Source organism: Pimephales promelas, chromosome 4, assembly GCF_988280905.1.
Source record: "Pimephales promelas chromosome 4, fPimPro1.hap1.1, whole genome shotgun sequence".
NCBI classification, from domain to species: domain Eukaryota; kingdom Metazoa; phylum Chordata; class Actinopteri; order Cypriniformes; family Leuciscidae; genus Pimephales; species Pimephales promelas.
This window is the reverse complement of record NC_142772.1, coordinates 13,294,802-13,313,740: the sequence shown is the minus strand read 5'-3', so window position 1 is coordinate 13,313,740 and position 18,939 is coordinate 13,294,802. Positions and strand designations below refer to the sequence as shown.

At 38.0% G+C, this 18,939-nt stretch overlaps 1 protein-coding gene and 1 long non-coding RNA gene across 2 annotated transcripts in view; both read left to right on the top strand.

Moving 5' to 3' along the window:
* The window catches only part of sat2b (spermidine/spermine N1-acetyltransferase family member 2b), a 288,963-nt gene that overhangs the window by 16,201 nt on the left and 253,823 nt on the right, over nt 1-18,939 (top strand). The gene's annotated exons all lie outside the window — the stretch shown is intronic.
* On the top strand, nt 11,937-16,933 carry LOC120464436 (uncharacterized). The gene is made up of 5 exons (XR_016168243.1): nt 11,937-12,090; nt 12,913-12,994; nt 13,145-13,254; nt 13,525-13,631; nt 16,565-16,933. It is a non-coding gene; the product is annotated as an uncharacterized LOC120464436 (long non-coding RNA).

Below are 18,939 nucleotides of genomic sequence, written 5' to 3'. Positions count from 1 at the left end.
ATTTTCCCAAATCGTGCAGCCCTACTAAGCATAGATTATAGATACCATCCCTTCGCTATGTTCTTTTCAATGTGAAGCGTTGCGTGCTGTGACTTGGTGTTGCTTCAAGTGCATCATTCTGCACACGGGATGCGCATGATTGCTTATAATACTTTGGGGAGACAAGGGGGCGTGGCCTAAGGGAATATCACTCGTGATGTTAAGTGATGTTACCCCGCCATCGCTGATACAACCTTTAGCAGTCATGTTTTTGCTTCTTGAGAGAGAGAGAAAGTGTGTGTGTGTGTGTGTGTGTGAGCAGTGGCGGTTCTAGGCGGGGGCCTGGGGGGGGCAGTGCCCCTGCGACAACAAGCTTGGACCCCCTTGTGGCCCCCCTAAATGTGGAGTCAGTGTGAAATATTTTTTTTATAGTGTGTCACGCATTGAGCATGACAGTCACTCGTTTCAGTCTTTTGTCTCACACTCCCGTCACACATTGTATTTCTCATGCGGAAAAACTATTAATAATATATTTAATATACGCAATTTCTCTGGCCGCGCCGCTCTCACGTGAGAATCAAGCGCGTCTCGCCTGGAGTTCAGCAGTCGACCCTGCTACGCATCAGCCAATCAAAAAAAGAGAAGTGCTACTTAATAGCCAATCAGAAAAGGGCACTATTGTATCTGGGTAAAATTTAACGCAACAACCAATGAAAAAAAGCATATCCTGGAATTGTTCATATGATTCTGTTACATCTTCCGAAAGTTTCTTCACCCGTCCCACAGATGAAACTAATCACTAGAGCTCCGAACATCACTTAGAGCACGGAGTAAGTCATGATCTCCTGTTTTAATGTTACAACAAATTCACAACTTGTTTGACAAAAACTATGACAACTTGACTGATGTAAGATGCATCTTTCCCGTAGCGTAAGCTAGCTTACGCAATGCTCGTTCCCTCATCTAGAGAGAACCGAGGTTACGTTAGGTAATCGATTCGTTTCCCATTTAATTAGTATCAGTCTGTAACTTAGACAACAGTTTTACAGCCTGTTCACTGACAACACCTGCTCAGAACAAGTAGTTTAGGCCTAGTCATCTTATTACACGAATCACGATGACTGACATATTGTCACATTATAAACATCTCTCTCTCCAAATAGGCTTAATAATTTTATTAGCACTAGATAAATTAAAGTGTAATGCATAGTCGATTTTAAAACATCTCTCTCTCCAAATAGGCTTAATAATTTTATTAGCACTAGATAAATTAAAGTGTATTGCATAGTCGATATTATAGGTCACTTTTAAAATCATGTCATATTTTATAATTATATCCTGGCCAAGGATGCATTAATTATTGCTTCTGTCTTTCAAAGATGTCAGGAAAAAAACAATTATAAAAAAGCTCATTCACCCTGAGAGGAAAGCCCCCTAAAAAGGCCAGTTTAGAGGATAAAATATATATATATATACATACTGTATATTCAATGTAAAAAAATAAAATGGAAATTCAAATACAGACTGATATATGTAATGCAAATGTAAAAATATAATGGAAATGCAAATTGTTGGATAATTATAAACATGGTATTTTGCTTATTTGTGCATTCAGTGCAGTGCAGAAAATGATAAGGTCTAAATGTAACTGGCCCCTCTAACAGTACAACTGGCCCCAGCTTGGCCCCCCCAGTTGAAATGGTCTAGAACCGCCACTGTGTGTGTGAGAGAGAGAGAGAGAGAGAGAGAGAGAGAGAGAGAGAGAGAGAGAGAGAGAGAGAGAGGAGAAATGTAACAAAGTTTAATATTGTTTGTAAACTGTGTTTGAGAGAGAGGAAGGTGTTCAGAGAGTCTGTAGGATGTTAAGCTGTTATTTGTTTTATGGACTCAATGTTGAAAATTTAAAACATTTCAAACACACTGTTGGCAGAAGTGAAAAATAAATAATTTTATGAAGTTACAATTTTGTTTGATTCCATGGTGTATTTTACTGAACATGAGTATTTACAATGCAAATTATTGTAATTTACTGGCAAATACTTATCTTGTCTTTTCATTTTATTAAGATCAGATTCTGCATGTAAAATTAAAATAATAAGGTGACTTGACTTGCACTTGACTTAACCTACTACAAGACTTGACTTGACTTGACATAGCCTGTGACTTGACTTGACTTGCCCCCCCCCCAAAAAAAATACTTGGGACTTACTTGAGACTTGACGGTTAAGACTTGAGACTTACTTGAGACTTGCGTGACCTGCGCCCATCTCTGCTCTAAGTTTTAAGACAGTTCAAATGGAAGTTGGGATTTATGTGTTGTTTGAATAAATCTCCTAGGAGAAATACATCAAATTACAACGCATGTCTTTACCAATCACCACCATACTCGGTGTGCATGAAGACAAGACATTGAGGATGCTCAATTCCGGACGGATTTTTGATATCTCGAACGGTTTGGCCGTGGCGAGGAAAATAATTTTATGACTAAAAAAGGACACATAAAATGTGTTAACTTTGCTCGTTTTACCTACAGTTACAAAACATGCCACGTATATTGTTCTTGTCAAGCCGATCAACTTTCTAATTAACAGTAAGAAGCTCAGACCAAAAGAAAGTCAGATATTGCAGTTTGGATGTGTATCTTGTCTCTATCAGTGTCTGTATGGGGAAGAGGGAGGGGGGGGGGGGTTGCTGGTGTCTGCGTTTATGTGTGTGTGTGTGTGGCTGACTGTAGATTTTTTCTGCAAGTCCTTATCTTTTTGCATAACAATTTTGTATTTTTTTAAATGACAAAATATGCATATAACCCTAATCTTTTAAATGTATAGTTTGCTTTAAATAAAAGTAAGATAAATTGGTAAACTACAAATTGGTAATTGAAGCTGAATGAATTTAAAATTAATGTGCTATATTTCAATACATTTGCTTTCCTTAATATTGTAAAACACTAACCTCATTTATATGTGTGTGTGTGTGTGTTTGTATGTATATATATTTTGCAAAGCCCTCACTGATGCAAGCTCTTCTGCACACTTCTCTTCGACAGTTAATGCGGAGGTTAAGTTTTTGCACGTCGTGCAGAATAACCCTCTTTATATATATATATATGTATATATATATACTTAAAAAAGCGGGGGTTAAGTTTTTGCACGTCGTGCAGAATAACACTAAAGGCACCATATATTTACTTAAAAGTGGGGTTGTTAGTTTAATCTACAGTTACAAAAATCGGTATATACATTGTACTCCTCAAGCCGTACAACTTTCTAATACATAGTCATTAGCTCGGACCAAGAGGAAGTCAGATATTTTGGTCTGAATATGGTGAGCCTCTCTCTGAGCCTACGTCCCTGTATGGTTCAAGGTTCAAGGTTCAAGGAGTCTTTATTAACCCCGAGGGGTAATTTGTTGTGCCGCAGCATATGACATAACACATACACATAAATACAAATACAAACAGCAGCCGTACAAACAGTAATAAATAAAATAAAGTTTAAAACACCTAAACAATTACATGCTACACACGGATACAACTTACATTGACTTGTTACAAAGGCCTATAGCTGAAGGGACAAAAGAATTTTTATGTCTATTTGTCTTGCATTTAGGTAAACTGAATCTGCGGCCCGACGGCAATAAGATGAAACAACTGTTCAAGGGGTGACTAGGGTCGGCCAATATCGATTGTGCCTTCTTGAGGGTCCTTGTCTCGTATATGACTTTTATATCGGACAAATGGTTATTGGAAATTTTGCCACACACTTTCACTAAATATTGTAGCCTATTTCTATTTTTAAGTGTGATGGACCCGAACCAGCTCACAAGAGCAAAAGAAAGGATAGATTCAATAAAGCAACAATAAAACATCCTCATAAAAGTGTTATCGACATTAAAATTGCGAAGTTTACGATAAAAAAACATACGTTGATGTGATTTCTTACAGATGGCGTCAACCTGTGGCTCAAAAGTGAGTTTGTCATCAATGATAATGCCTAGGTATTTATATTGTTTCACCACTTCTATAGTTTGGTCATTAATAAGAGTAGAAGAGACGGCGTGAGAATTTGTGCTAAAATCAATCAGCATTTCTTTAGTTTTTGTTTCATTAATCTTAATGAAAGACGATTTACACCACTCTGTAAAATCATTTAAAATAGCACCATGCTCAGGGTCGTTATGCGTCAGCAATGACACTATTACCGAGTCGTCGGCAAACTTAATGATATGACGCCCAGTATGCCGGCTTTGGCAAGCGTTTGTGTATAAAATAAATAGGATCGCGGAGAGGACGCAGCCCTGAGGGGAGCCGGAGGAAGAAAGGAGAACATCAGATAGCATACCATTCACTCTTACTCGTTGAGACCTATTAGTTAAGAAATTCATCAACCAACAAATAAGACAGGGATCTATATTAAATGTACCTTTCAGAATCCCCGCTAAAATATGTGGTTGGATACAATTATCCAAGCCCTTTTAACATTTAAAAGCTAAGTTTGCCTGTCCGGAATTAACATTGTAGATATCAACAAAGTCTTTCTGTCTAGTCGTTACACTTTGGATAGTTTGTATTATCATTTAAGATATCTGTAACATAATTGTGACTAGTCGAAATGACAGAGTATGGCAAGCCGTTTTAACATTTAATCATGAAAGGGCCAAAGCCTTCGGCACCGCCACCCGGGTGCCTTTAGGTAACTAAAGGAACCGGGGTTGCGGTGCCTCCGGCTTGGGCCCGCCATCGCTGCTCGCAGCTATATTTAGGGCCCAAGCCCTGAAAGGGCGAAGGCCCTATTGTTTTCCTTGGGATTATTATTCTTCTTTAGTTAGGGCCCAAGCCCTGAAAGGGCGAAGGCCCTATTGTTTTCCTTAGGATTATTATTAGGGCCCAAGCCCTGAAAGGGCGAAGGCCCTATTGTTTTCCTTGGGATTATTTTTCTTTACTATTATTATTATTATAATAATTATTATTTTACTACCTTTTGGGCACTTTTGGGGCCCTTAACGTGCTCGAAAACTCTTGAAACTTTGCACACGGGTCAGAACCCGCGGCCATCAGAGCCGGGCTGAAGCTGGTACCCGGGCGTGGTAGGGCGGCTCGTCAGCGCCCCCTGGAACGGGGTCCGAACACTTGGTCCATAAATCAAACACGCTTGTATGTAATAATATGAAACTCGGTACACATGTTGATCTCATCGTTTCATCTATACCTCACACTCTTACTTTTTACCCCAGCCCAACAGGAAGTCGGCTATTGAGGTTTGTTTGTAAAACGCTCGCAATGGAATGTCATATACTCCTCCTAGAGCTTTGATCCAAATTCGACGAAACTCGGTCAGCGTGAAGTCAAGACATTGAGGATGAAAGTTTGCGAGGGGATTTTTTATATCTCGAACGGTTTGGCCATGGCGAGGAAACGAAATTATGGCGAGAAACGTGAAACAGGAAGTGTGTTATAACTTCAGCATACATTAACTGATCTTGATGAAACTTCAGCAGTGTGTTCGCTGTAAGAGGACGATCACATGGATGTGACTATTGTGAGTCAAAGTTATAGCGCCACCAACTGGTAGCAGGAAGTGTGTCACTTTCAAAATGCTTTGAACTCACCCTTTTATTTTTACCCGATGTGCTTCAAACTTAATCTGTATAATGTAAATACATAGCAGATGAAGACCTGTGAATGGATTCTTGATATCTTTGATACTGTTGCCGAGGCAACGCATCAAACTTTAAAATTCTTTTTTTTATGATTTTGAGACTCTTAGCGGCTTTTGGGGCCCTTAACGGGTTTGAAAACTCTTGAAACTTTGCACACAGGTCAGATCCCACAGCCATCAGAGCCGGGCTGAAGATGGTACCTGGGTGTGGCAGGGGGGCTAGACAGCGCCCCCTGGAACGGGGTCCGAACACTTGGTCCATAAATCAAACACGCTTGCATGTAATAATATGAAACTCGGTACACATGTTGATCTCATCGTTTCATCTATACCTCGCGCTTTTACTTTTTACCCCAGCCAAACAGGAAGTCGGCTATTGAGGTTTGTTTGTTAAACGCTCGCAATGGAATGTGCAATACTCCTCCTAGAGAATTCAAACACACGGCACGAAACTCGGTCAGCATGAAGTCAAGGCATTGAGGATGAAAGTTTGCGAGGGGATTTTTAATATCTCGAACGGTTTGGCCGTGGCAAGGAAACAAAATTATGGCGAGAAACGTGAAACAGGTAGTGTGTTATAACTTCAGCATACATTAACTGATCTTGATGAAACTTCAGCAGTGTGTTCACTGTAAGAGGCTGATTACATGGATGTGACTATTGTGAGTCAAATTTATAGCGCCACCAACTGGCAGCAGGAAGTGTGTTACTTTCAAAATGCTTTGATATCACCCTCTTATTTTTAACCGATTTGCTTCAAACTTCATCTGTATAATGTAAAAATACAGCAGATGTAGACCTGTGAATGGATTCTTGATATCTTTGATACTGTTGCTGTGGCAACAAATCAAACTTTAACATTCTTTTTTGATACTTTTGGGACTCTTAGCATGCTTGAAATAGCTTGAAACAGATGGATACAGATAGCTCGACAGATACATCACATTTATTAGCCAGTAGGCATGTGCAACTTTGGCAAAAGATTAAAGTAATGTCAAAAAAGTAAACAGTAAACACTAAAAGCCTCATATCTTCTAAAAATGTAATTATACATCATTTGTTTCTAAATTAAATTATACAAATATTATAATTAAACCAGTTTTTCCCTTTTTTCATTTAAGAATTATGTTTACGTTCAAAAACAGCCATAATGGTTGTAAACTTCAGAAGAAGAAAAAATAATCTGAGTCATACGTAGTGCTATACTGCCCTCTTGTGTTCAATATCAGTTAGGCCTATTGTGTATATTCCCACCGGTTAATCAACGTGTGACTCCGCTGGGACTCGGGAACTTTTAAATCGCGTACTTAAAACCGAAAGTCAAAATACAGATATCCGCACAAGACATTAATGTTGTGGAGTAGAGCAAGCATTTTAAATAAATTCCTATTAAGTAGGATTGAACTAAACAGAATGAACGTTCACTCTGTTCTGCTGGTTCCTCGCTGTTGGCGCGCACAGTTATGAATGCTTGTGCAGCCATGAGTTTTAGTTTAATTTTAAAATTAGCGCAATTTCGGGATTTGTATTATTTGAATTTATTTTTAAAAAACACAATGTTGAGTTTTATTGTAACACTGTTTAATCGCGCCCACGGTTATATTTTGTATATTATATATAATTATAATGTATTTCTGTATAAAATAATACTACAATAAAAAACACATTTGTGACCGACCTGATCCAGCAAAATTAGTCACAGTGACCCAAATTTAAAAATTGAGATTTTGATATTAATGGAAAGAGGACACTGTAAGCTTTCAAATGATACCTTGGTCATACCTTGAATGGTTGTAAAGATATACAGATTTGAATTCTGGTCGTCTGCCCTTTTTTTCCAATTGAAAACCTAAGAAAATCGCTTTTAAAGTTTTTATGCCCTTTTTTTTTTTTTTTTTGATATCTTTCTAAATCCATAGCATTTTAAGGGATAAACTACCCAGCCAACATGTATATGTGGGCCCCACATGGTTTATGCTTGGGCTACGTGGGTACCAAGTGGGTATGGTCCCAAAATGGGCATCTTTTCTGGGGCCCACTTGGGTCAGCTACGTCGGTCCCACATGGGCAAAAATAGGTGGGCTCCCTATGTGGGTCCTAGTTGGGTCACTAATGGGAAATGAGGGCATGGGCTCAAAATGGGGAACACAAATGGGGCCCATTTGGGTTTATCAAATGGGTGAGACATTGGCAAATACAACCAGTCCCATATAGGCTGCCTGCGTGGGCCCAAGGTAGTACCCACATAGATAATCTCTATATGGGTTATGAATGGGAAAAATATATGGGGTCCACTTTCATAACCCATATGGGTCAGACATGGGCAAACACAATCAGTCCTATATAGGCTGCCTACATGAGCCCAATGTGGCACCCACGTTGGTAATCTCTATATGGGTTTTGAATGGGGCAATACATATGGGGCCCACATGGCCAAACTATATCGGACAGACATGTGCAAACACAATCAATCCCATATAAGCAACCTATATAGGCCCAAGATAGTTCCCTCATAGGTAATCTCTATATGGGTTCTGAATGGGAAAAACATATGGGGCCCACTTTGATAAACCGCATGGGTCAGACATGGGCAAACACAAACAGTCCCATTTAGGCTGCCTACATGGGCCCAAGGTAGGTCCCTCATAGGTAATCTCTATATGGGTTCTGAATGGGAAAAACATATGGGGCCCACTTTGATAAACCGCATGGGTCAGACATGGGCAAACACAAACAGTCCCATATAGGCTGCCTACATGGGCCCAAGGTAGTTCCCTCATAAGTAATCTCTATATGGGTTCTGAATGTGAAAAATATATGGGGCCCATTTTGATAAACCGCATGGGTCAGATATGGGCAAACACAAGCAGTCCCATATAGGCTGCCTACATGGGCCCAAGGTAGTTCCCTCATAGGTAATCTCTATATGGGTTCTGAATGTGAAAAATATATGGGGCCCATTTTGATAAACCGCATGGGTCAGATATGGGCAAACACAAACAGTCCCGTATAGGCTGCCTACATGGGCTCAAGGTAGTTCCCTCATAAGTAATCTCTATATGGGTTCTGAATGGGAAAAACATATGGGGCCCACTTTGATAAACTGCATGGGTCAGACATGGGCAAACACAAACAGTCCCATGTAGGATGCCTACATGGGCCCAAGGTAGTTCCCTCATAAGTAATCTCTATATGGGTTCTGAATGTGAAAAATATATGGGGCCCATTTTGATAAACCGCATGGGTCAGATATGGGCAAACACAAGCAGTCCCATATAGGCTGCCTACATGGGCCCAAGGTAGTTCCCTCATAGGTAATCTCTATATGGGTTCTGAATGTGAAAAATATATGGGGCCCATTTTGATAAACCGCATGGGTCAGATATGGGCAAACACAAACAGTCCCATATAGGCTGCCTACATGGGCCCAAGGTAGTTCCCTCATAGGTAATCTCTATATGGGTTCTGAATGTGAAAAATATATGGGGCCAATTTTGATAAACCGCATGGGTCAGATATGGGCAAACACAAGCAGTCCCATATAGGCTGCCTACATGGGCCCAAGGTAGTTCCCTCATAAGTAATCTCTATATGGGTTCTGAATGTGAAAAATATATGGGGCCCATTTTGATAAACCGCATGGGTCAGATATGGGCAAACACAAACAGTCCCGTATAGGCTGCCTACATGGGCTCAAGGTAGTTCCCTCATAAGTAATCTCTATATGGGTTCTGAATGGGAAAAACATATGGGGCCCACTTTGATAAACTGCATGGGTCAGACATGGGCAAACACAAACAGTCCCATGTAGGATGCCTACATGGGCCCAAGGTAGTTCCCTCATAAGTAATCTCTATATGGGTTCTGAATGTGAAAAATATATGGGGCCCATTTTGATAAACCGCATGGGTCAGATATGGGCAAACACAAGCAGTCCCATATAGGCTGCCTACATGGGCCCAAGGTAGTTCCCTCATAGGTAATCTTTATATGGGTTCTGAATGTGAAAAATATATGGGGCCCATTTTGATAAACCGCATGGGTCAGATATGGGCAAACACAAACAGTCCCATATAGGCTGCCTACATGGGCTCAAGGTAGTTCCCTCATAGGTAATCTCTATATGGGTTCTGAATGTGAAAAATATATGGGGCCCATTTTGATAAACCGCATGGGTCAGATATGGGCAAACACAAACAGTCCCATATAGGCTGCCTACATGGGCCCAAAGTAGTTTCCACATAAGTAATCTCTATATGGATCCTTAATGCGGAAATATATACAAGTATAATTGTGAATATAATGAACTATGGAATAAATATAAATTGTGCATCTGTAAATGACTTCATAAACTATACACTTGTAAAAAAACATATCTGTGCAATCATTAAAACATTTATATACAGTATATTTATGATTTACAGTATAATCCTTGTTAAAATACCACTAACAGTTGACCATATTTAGTAGTGAGGAAATTTCACAAATTGACTTATTCCACAGGTGGAAACCTATCATGGTACCATGCTTGAATTCACTGAGCTCCTGAAAGCAACCTATGTTTTTACACATGTTTGTAGAAGCACCTGCATACCTAGGTGCTTGATTTTATACAACTGTGGCAATGGAAGTGATTGAAACACCCCCATTCAATAACTTGGATGGGTGTCCCAATACTGTTGGCAATAGGATACAGTATAGGCCACGGCTCTTCAAATCCAGTCCTGGAGTGTTGGCGTTCAGCAGATATTAGTTCCAACCCTAATCATTGACACTAAATATTCAAAGTGTCAACTTTTAGTGGTTTAATTTTGTTACTGCAAACTTCTGAGTTACTGCAATATGCTTATCTCAATATAGTTATACAAATGGTTCAAAATATCCCGAAAATGGTCACTGTACAATATGAAGAACGGGTTACAGAAGCTACTTATCTATCAAAATATTCTAATGACTTGAGATGGCTAGAATAAATCAAACCCCTAGCATCAGCCAAATGCCCTTATTCAATGGAAATACTCAAGAGTTTTCTAGTCAGTCAGTTAGTGACAATGTAATTCTAGAGATTTTAAATATTGGGGTTAGGGTTAGGGTTTTGATTATTGAAAGAGACTCAGTCCAGATGATGAAATAGCCCAAGTAAAAAAAGTTAGAATGCAACATGCAGTGTTTGAGGGGAAAATCAAAACTAAATTCAAAAATCACATTTGCAGCGGGAGTACAGAATGCACACAATGTACACAAATGTAACATTTTAATGCTAAACAGTTGAATTTTTTTATCTGTTTGTTGAATCATGTCATGTCTTCGAGAAATCCATTACATTTAAATTATTATTATTTCTAATTATTAATTTCTAATTATTATTGTAGCATTTTATGATATTTTGATCAAAACACCACTTCAAAAATATAAATTTGTGTTGAAATAGAATCAGTATATTATTAACAATAATAAAAATAATGGATATAATTTCAATCTCAACAAGTGCAGAATAAACTTTTTTTGCTTTGTGCGATTTTGTTTGGGGTTTACAATTTTGTGTGTGTGCCTAAAGTTTAGCTTAAGGATTACATTTTTATTCACACACTTTCATAAAAACAGTAATCAAATAATATAGCCTACAAATTAAATTAAACACGGATTTCTTAAAAAAAAAAAAAAATCATTACCACTTTTTTTTTTTTTTAATCATTACCACTGAAACAATAGAGTGCCGAAGTGATGACGTCACTTTGTAGGACAACCCGGAAGCTAGCGGCGCATGGGTTCCCTCGGTAAAAAAGCAATGCATTTTCCCCATAGACTTTTGGAAAATCGCAAAAAATAAGATCTGTGTTTAACAGAGGGTTGTGACCCTTACACGTTTTGTCTAGCAAGATAATCTTTACAAGTTAATCCAAAATTTATATACATTTTGAAGTATATTTAAAGATTTTAAAAAACACAATCCGACACAATAAAGTTTAAAAAAAAAAAACACAAGCAGGTTATAATTGTGTGTTCTGTCATAGATCAAAACGTGAAAATATTTAGAGGCTCTGTTCACCAGAGACCTTATTTCAGGAGATTTAGCAAAAACCCATTCAAAAAACCCATAGGCTTTAGAGCGAGGGAACTGTAATGCTAAAATGCAAATTCACTTCTGCGTTTTGGCCTACAGAGTGACGTCGTAACTTCGGTTGTTTCACCTTCTTTGATCATGATTGGTTAATCTGACTGTCATCTATGTAACTGGCCAATGACAACTGTGCGCGCCTTTTTACTGGTCAAGTTTGAAAAATCAAATACATTTGAGTTGATGACGACGGCTGCTCAGCAAGGTTACTCGGTCTTTCAATTATTATTTTGAACTAATTTGCGATGTGACATGTAAACGAAGGAGAACAGAAGATGTGAACACACAGAAGACGCTCAGACTGGATGCGTGAGATCCTGCAATATTGGCGATCAGGTAAGAGAACATTTTTCTGTCTCCACTATCATTTTAGAAAAACTGAGATATAAACGTTTAGGTATTACATTCAAATAAGTGGATGAGAGTGTTAATATAGTTCATGGTTGAATATATAATGCAGATAAACAAAACGTGTGTGAATGGAGTTCATTAACTACCCAGAAATGTTCTGTGTAACTTAACGTTAACGTCACATACGAGAGTTTTATAAACGGATAAAGGACGTAGGCTACTAAGTTACCTGCAGTTGTGTTTGTAACGTTAACATAACGGGTAGCTAACCATATTTATCTGAAAGCAACGTTAGTGCTTCTGAGTAAGTGTATTTGATTGTGCTAAAGTGGAACTATTGCAAATATACTTTTGGTACACTTAATAGTGGTAACGTTATTACTTTATTTTTTGGTCGTAATATATAGCAGCTATATATATAATGTTCATTGTGTAATAAAGTCTTCTTAGGTGATGTGTCAATAATTATGTTAATGAAATTGAAGTATAATTAGTATGAAATGTGTTCTAATATATTCTGGTAGAAGTTATTTATTTATTTACTAGGGAAGTAGAATCCAAATGAGTAAAGTGACTGATATATTGTGAAAAGCGCTATATAAATATGATTTGACTGATAAAACGGTCATTTACTCTCTGAAACACTGGAATCTACAGAAGAGTTGAGAAATGTTATTGGTCTAACGTTAAATCTCTTATATTTTAGTAGATGCCCGTTTCTAAATATTTTGACATCACCTCTTAAAAAACTGACAACTGCTAATCTTAAGAGATTTGTTTATTTTTTTATTATTTTTATATATCAAGCACTGGAAGAAGATTTTTGGGGGGAGAGCAGGCACCCAACAGAGAGACAAATCCACAACGGCATGATTATCAACTTCATTATGTAAGTCAGTTTTAACCATTGCTTCTAAACCTTACATTGGGATTAATACATTATGTTGTCAAAAGTATTATACTCATCATCAAAAGTCATATCCTCTACCAGTGACAAATCTGAGTAACTAATTATCTTTATGTCTTTCTTCCTCTAAAGTGACAAAGAAAGGAGAACATGTCACCATCATGAGCCCTTTATTTAGTTCACGGAAGAACATCAAGGGAAAGACCCTCAGACGTGTCATAACAGGATAAATGTGGCTACAGGTAAAATTGTTTGATGGTTTGTTTGATTTTGGAGTAGCAATTTCTTTTTTTAAAGCTTCAATTGATGTGATGTGACATGTCTCCCCAAACTCAGAATTTGTGCTCTTCATTTCATCCATTCAAGTGCACACACACACACACACAGCAGTGAGTATTAAACACACACAGTGGAGACCGGGGAGCTATTGGGCTATTTTTCATGTTCTCTGAATGTTTTATAATGGCAAATGTTGGTATGATATTGATACGTTTTGTTTTAATATTGTTAAGGACGCATCACCCCACCCCATCCCAGATTGACCAAGGATCCAGATGAGTACTGGCAATTTGGTGGAGGATTGCTCTTTATCTACTACTACATTGTACTGCCACTTCCGGTATGGATTTATTAACCTTTTTGAGGTGTTTTGATTGTACTTAATTTAATACATTTTTCAAAATTAGATTTTACATAATTTAATTAGAGTATTTAGCCCATGATTTACTCACCCTCAAGCCATCCTTTGGTGTATATTAGCCCACGTTCTTCTTTCAGACAAATACAATCAGAGTTTTATTAATAAACACCCTGACGCTTCCAAGTTTCGTAATGGCAGTGGATTGCAACTATTAGTTTAAAAAAGCTCAAAAAAGTGCATCCATCCATCATAAACTCCACACGACTCCAGGGGGGTTAATAAAGGCCTTCTGAAGCAAAAATTTTGTTTGAAAAATATTCATATTTAAACTTTTTAAAGTAAAACAACTAGCTTCCAACTAAATGGCCATAAGCAGCCTACTTGCAAACTTATGCAATTGACCTATGGCTAAGCCACGCCCCCTCCACTCACTTGGACAAACAGTCAACATTCGGGGACAGGCGCTATGGCAGACATTTTTCAGGAGGCAATTGGTGATTTTTGGAGACAGAAATATATATCATCTCAAAGTCACCTTAAGGGCCTTAACTATGCATTGGAGGGTTATATTAATAATTTTATTGTTGAGAAGGTCGATGAAAAGCTTCAGCTCCAGGCAAAAATGTAATTTACAGGTCACAATGTAAACGTGATATACCGCATATCGTTGCCATCACCGTTTGGTGCTACAGTATTTACATGAATCATTCAGCACAACATTGTTAACATTTGTTATCTCGGTTATTTACAGATACGTTAATTAAGCTAAGTGACATGATGTACAAAGCAGCTAGAAGGCTAACTTTAGTTGTTGTTGTGGTCTACCGCGGCGCATGACTTAATCGCATAACTTAATCCAGAGCAGATACTTATCTCTGTTGAGAAGTGGCTTGGGAAAGGGTAAAGAAATACACACCGTCGCCCAGTCTCTCGGGAACCTAGTGTCGGAGTTGTATGTACCCCATGCACACCGTTTGACCATTTTAAACTTAAAATGACAAAAAAACCTAATGAAAACTGACTAACTGCAATGCATTTCAATGGACGTGGAAGCAGAGAATGTCCGAGTGTATTAGGTTAGGTGCGCACTGCTCATCGCGTTTGACTGAATGGCTTAGCCATAGGTCAATTTGTGACGTCAGAAGTAGCGTAGTGCATAATGGTGTAGAGTAAATATCAACTTAAAACCACATAAGTTGCACTTTACACTTAAGTGCAATCTGTATGTTTGCTTGGCCGGAAGCTGGTTATTTTATTTAATAAAGTTTTAAATATGAATATTTGATAATGCTTTAGATTACAGCCTGGAAAGTACTGCGTAATTAAAGCGATTTAACAGCGTAACCTTTGGTAATTATAGTGTACCTATAACATACTTACAATATAAGTATAAAGGAACAATATATTAAGTTTGGGGAATAAGGAGGTAACAACCAGGAGAATTAAACAATTATTTATACTGTAAGTATTAAAGGACTAAAGGGTGTTTATCCTACTATTGTGATAACAATCTTACATTTGGGAGCAATTTCACCAGAAAATTGTACACTGCGTACCTTTTTGAAATAAAGGTGAACCAATACCTACTCTAAAATTACAGGCTTTTAAAAAAAAGTACAGGGTACATATGCATTTATAAAGTCATCTTTTTTACTTAAGTGCACTGAAACGAAAACTATTGCAACTTTTGCTTAAATATTGGGGAAAGATACACTTGTTTCATGTGGTGGTGCTTGTTACCCCCTTGTTCCATGTAGTTACAGGGTAAGTACAATAAAAATACATACACAGTTTTATATCACTGACTTGGAAACCTTTATTTATTATACAAGCACCACTTACCCTGTAACCACATCAAACAAAATATATGTCCCAGTATTTAAAAAAAAATGCAATAGTCTTAGCTTTTCTTGCCTTGAAACATGTTAGCCAAAACTTAAACATCTGCACTTTTGCTATAATTTTTTTTAAAAAATATTAAAGAATTGTATAAATGCCTATATATGTACCCTGTCCTTTAAAAAAAGCCTATACAGTATTGATACACAATTTTTACAAAAAGGTTTGCAGTGTATGTACTCGCTAAATTGCTCCCAAATGTAAGACTGTTGTATCATAATAGTAGAATAAGTAACCCTTATTTCTATAATACTTACAGTATAAATATATATTTTTAATTCTCCTGGTTGTTACCCCATTATTCCCAAAACTTTACCCATATACTTACATGCAAGTCCTTTATAGGTACACTATAATTGCAGAAAGTTACACTGTAAATTCCTCTTAATTACATAGTACATTCCGGGCTGTAATCTAAAGCGTTACCGAATATTTTTCTTACACAAACTCATGGCTTTGCTTCAGAAGGCGTTTAATAACCCCCTCCCACTGTATATGCGCTCTTTTGACTCTGTTGATGCCTTCAAATGCAGACTAAAGTCTCATTTATTTGTTCAGGCTTTTAATTAGGTACCTGTGTTACATGATATGGTCATGTACTGTCTATGCTTTTATTGTGTGTATTTTATGATATTAATGTTTTTGTTGTAAGGCACTTTGTTGCCTTGTACCTGTGAAAGGTGCTATATAAATAAACTTTTACTTACTTACTTAGTTAACCTAACCCTAATATCTGGCCGATTGATCGGAGCATTCCTAATTTTACTTTAAAAGTAATCATAAATCATTATACTTATTATGCATACTTTATAAACTGTTTTTTATTGATTTCCCAAATGCCCTTCCAGTGACATTCCAAAACCGTCACCATTCCTATATAATTTTTTTGCTGTTTTTTTTTTTTTATCCTGAGTAAAAATTGTTATTCTGTCATAAGGTATTGTGACGTGTAAGTAACATGATTTTTCTAAAATCAAAATCCCTAAAAAAAAAAAAAAAAAAATGTTTTGCAGAGGCTCTTAAGAAGACAACACAGATCAACTGGCAAGGAACTGAGAGGGAACTCTCAAAATAGTCCAGGACAAGAGATGGAGGAGGAGAGTGTCTAGATGCGCAAATGACTGTCTGCAGTGTAAGCTGTACTGATAAATGTACTGTATAGTTGCTGCTTCTTCTAACTGTCACCAATTTATATCCTGTTCAAATGTTCAGTAAAGACTGGGTCAAATACAGGTTCAAAATATGTATTTTAACAAATAGGTATTAAATAGATACTCTTTAATCTGACATAAATCTGCTTCTTTAAATATTGTCCCTGGAATTTCAGAATATAGCATAATATGATGATGAGTAATTTTAATAAAATTGAAAATATTTCAATATCACTGTGTGCTCTAATGCTTTAAAACTTGTTTGTGTGGTGTTGCTACTCATTTAGATGGAGCCCAGATGATCCCTAATTGGGCCACATGCATATGATTCCTAGTTGGGCCCCACCTAAAGCCCTGTGAAATCCTGTATAAAAGAAATCCTGAATCCTGAAATCCAGCAAGTTGCTGGGGCCAGCATGGAACCTATGGACAAACCCACTTAAAGCCCATATTTCAGCCCATATAGTAACCTTGTAGTACCCACAAAAAACTAAAGCTGGGACCAAGATAGGTCTTGTGCATGTGGCCCAGTTGGGGCCCACCTGTTTATAAGTGCGATCCTACATTAAACCCACCTGGGCGATTTACATGGCACCATTATGGAACCCATGGACAATCCCATACAGAGCCCACTTTTCATTTCAAAGCCACATGGGACCCACATACAAATGTCGGCTGGGTTAAAGCTGGGCCCGAGATGGGTCTTGTGCATGTTGCCCACTTGGGTCCGGCCTAGTATCAAGTGTAATCCTACATAAAATTCATCTGGGCAATTTACATAGGGCCATTATGTAACCCGTGGACAATCCCATACAGAGCCCACTTTTCATTTCAAAGCCACATGGGACCCACATACAAATGTCGGCTGGGTTAAAGCTGGGCCCGAGATGGGTCTTGTGCATGTTGCCCACTTGGGTCCGGCCTAGTACCAAGTGTAATCCTACATAAAATTCATCTGGGCAATTTACATAGGGCCATTATGTAACCCGTGGACAATCCCATACAGAGCCCACTTTTCATTTCAAAGCCACATGGGACCCACATACAAATGTCGGCTGGGTTAAAGCTGGGCCCGAGATGGGTCTTGTGCATGTTGCCCACTTGGGTCCGGCCTAGTACCAAGTGTAATCCTACATAAAATTCATCTGGGCAATTAACATGGGGCCATTATGTAACCCGTGGACAATCCCAATCAAAGCCCATTTTTCAGCCCATTTCAAACCCACATGGGCCCCACATATAAATATCGGCTGGGTTAAAGCTGGGACCGAGATGGGTCTTGTGCATGTTGCCCACTTGGGTCCGGCCTAGTACCAAGTGCAATCCTACATGAAATTCATCTGGGCAATTAACATGGGGCCATTATGTAACCCGCGGACAATCCCAATCAAAGCCCATTTTTCAGCCCATTTCAAACCCACATGGGCCCCACATATAAATATTGGCTGGGTTAAAGCTGGGACCGAGATGGGTCTTGTGCATGTTGCCCACTTGGGTCCGGCGTAGTACCAAGTGCAATCCAACATGAAATTTATCTGGGCAATTAACATGGGGCCATTATGTAACCCGCGGACAATCCTACATGGGGCCCATTTTTCAGCCCATTTCATACCCATATGGGCCCCACATACAAATGTTGGCTGGGTATTTATTTTATATAGCTTAATTTGACCAAATAGATTAACATATATAAATGCAATTTAACGAGGCTGAAACTCAACTTATTTTTAATTTTTTTGAAATAAATAATTAAAAAGTCACTTTTACAAAAATGTTCTAAAATCGGAAAGATTGAAGAGGAGTCAGAGAGAAATTCAGTTTTCATGCGGATTAGCCCACATAAGCAGAGAGCAGTCTGTTTTCTTTCATTTTGAATGGTTGTGTTTAAAAGTAGACATTTCAATATATGTCTGTGAGGAAACCTTATACGCTGACTTTCGGTTCATGAGACAAGCTTCAGTTCACGTGCCGCGCGTCTCTGCGTCGTGATTAGGCCTAGCCTATTGTCTGCAATTTATTTCTTATTATTAAATCCTAGTAATTGGTTGATGAAACATTGATTTAAATTAAGATAATTATTTTAAAACGAAATTTACTTTAAAGAAAGGCTTTGTGCTTGCATGTTTAAGCTATGTGAAAGTTTTAGTGCTGCTTCCAGAGAACGGTCACGTTCGGATTGTTTTTCCTCATAAATGCGAACACGGAAAATAAAATAAAGATTTTATGTTCTGGAGAGA